Below are 2,338 nucleotides of genomic sequence, written 5' to 3' on the forward strand. Positions count from 1 at the left end.
ACCTGTCCCTTGAAACTCACACCTTCTGAGGCCACTCTATTTGCATTCTGGGCTTTCCAAATTTAATGTGCACATTTGCTTTCTATTAATGTTTGTTCTGTTTCTGTTTCTTTAGCTTCTTAGTAGAATCTTTGTTTAGATAAATCCACCTTAACAGGCACCCTTAAAAGAGAGGATCTCAAAACTCTCAGAGACATGGAACACATTCTTTGACTGATACATAAAAGCTTCAAAAAGATCCGGTCCACCTGTCAGGAACATAATTTGGATACAGTTTTTCTTTTGACTTCTGTATTGTTCCACCTAAAACACTATCAACATTTTAAAGTGAAAGATATACGATCTCTCTGTTTATCTGTACTTAATGTATGTCCATGTATGTATGTTATAGATAATGGTATTTTTCGATGGCATGGCCAAAATTAATTTGTAAACTCAAAATTAGATTGTCAAGGAGCCTTATTCAATCAGCTTAAAAACAAACAGGCACTTATATGAATCAATAAAACATAATAAAAATTAAACCAAGTGCTTTACAAGTGCACATGATCTAGGATTAATTTTTAGTAAATTAAAGCTAACTTAAGGTTGTTGGTTTGAAGGAAACGGGAATGTCTTTAGCGTTATTAGCACTGTAAGATAATGCAAACATATCACTGTCATTCCACCTGGGTTTATTAGTCAAATAAGCTCATATTTTCTCTGTTACAAGATTTGTCAGCAAGGAAAGATGATGGCTAATCCATTTAAAGTTTCATGAAATCCTCAGCAGCAACGTAAATAAAATGGTTCAAAACAAATGGCCGCACTAGAAAGAAATAGGGTCTAAGGGTTCCTGCGTGAAGTTTTTGGCACATAGTTTACAGAAGTGTTCGGTTACTTGAAACCTTGACATACACTAAGTGAGATCATGAATGAAACCAAACACTAAAGAAAGGGCTGAGATTGGAAAAGGGTATGCGGTTGTCCGCTGCTCTGCCAGCTTCAGGAGCTGGAAGATAAGGTGGGGAAACAGGATAATAAATGGGAGCCTTTACTGTGCCATATATTTGGCCCCCTTTACCCTCTACTACCCCCTCAGCCCCTGCCCTCTGGTAACCACCACACCGTTGTCTGTGTCTGTTTCAGTTTTATATCCCACATACGAGTGAGGTCATATGGTTCTTAGCTTAGTCAGACACCAATATAACTTTACTAAGCAATGTCACCCCAATACACTTATTATAAAAAAGAAGCCAGCGCCTACATTAAGAAAATGAGCTACAACGCCGATGCAGTCGCATCTGTGCCAATTTCTCATTGGAATGGCGACAACATGCCGGAGCCAAGTGCTAACATGTCTTGGTTCAAGGGATGGAAAGTGCCCCATAAAGATGGCAATGCTAGTGGAACCACGCTGTTCGAAGCTCTGGATTGCATCCTGACACCAACCCGGCCAACTGACAAGCCCCTGCGCCTGCCCCTCCGGGGTGTCTACAAAGTTAGTGGTATAGGTACTGTCCCTGTGGGCCGAGTGGGGACTGCTGTTCTCCAACTGGGCATGACGGCCACCTTCGCTGCAGGCAACGTTATAACTGAAGGAAGTTCTGCTGAAATGCGCCATGACGTTTTCAGTGAAGGTCTTCCTGGGGACAACGTGGGCTTCAAGGTCAAGAACATGTCTGTCAAAGATGTTTGTCATGGCAGCGTGGCTAGTGACAGCAAGAATGCCCCACCAATGGAAGCAGCTGGCTTCACAGCTCAAGTGATGATCCGGAACCATCCAGGCCAAATCCATGCTGGACATGCACCTGTGCTGGACTGTCACACAGCTCACACTGCTTGCAAGTTTGCTGAGCTAAAGGACAAGATTGATTGTCGTTCTGGAAAGAGCTGGAAGATGGCCCGAAGGTTTTGAAATCTGGTGATGCTGCCATCGTCGATATAGTTTCTAGCAAGTCCAAGTGTGTCAAGAACTTCTCTGACTTTCCTCCTGAGATCTGATTTTCCTCTCAACAATGAAATGGCAACCGCAGAATAGCTCAGAGAGGGGTCCCTGCCTGGCTCTCACCTGAGAACAAAATGGTGAATTCTGATCCTTTCCTCAGGAGAGGCTAAGGGAAGAGAGAAAAGGAGTTGGGGGGGGGGAGAGAGAGAGGAAGAGAGAGGGAGGGAGAGGGAGAGAGAAATTCCCTGGGGGAGTGAGGGAATGTCTAGAGGAGCCAGTACAGGGGCACCTGCGCATCCTCCACAAGAAGGAACCAATGAATGAACTCTTGACACTTGTTCAGGAAGGGTCAGGAAGTGACTGACAATTTTTGAAGGGCAGAAAGAGCGAGAGTACAGCACATAGGCAGAG

General features: G+C 43.9%; 1 pseudogene; it reads left to right on the forward strand.

Annotated features, from left to right (window-relative positions):
* Nucleotides 1-1,201: 1,201 nt before the first annotated feature.
* Nucleotides 1,202-1,983, forward strand: LOC149990431 (elongation factor 1-alpha 1 pseudogene; annotated as a pseudogene).
* Nucleotides 1,984-2,338: the final 355 nt, after the last annotated feature.

This window comes from Furipterus horrens, unplaced genomic scaffold, assembly GCF_987537825.1.
Source record: "Furipterus horrens unplaced genomic scaffold, mFurHor1.1.pri manual_scaffold_17, whole genome shotgun sequence".
Classification (NCBI taxonomy): Eukaryota; Metazoa; Chordata; class Mammalia; order Chiroptera; family Furipteridae; genus Furipterus; species Furipterus horrens.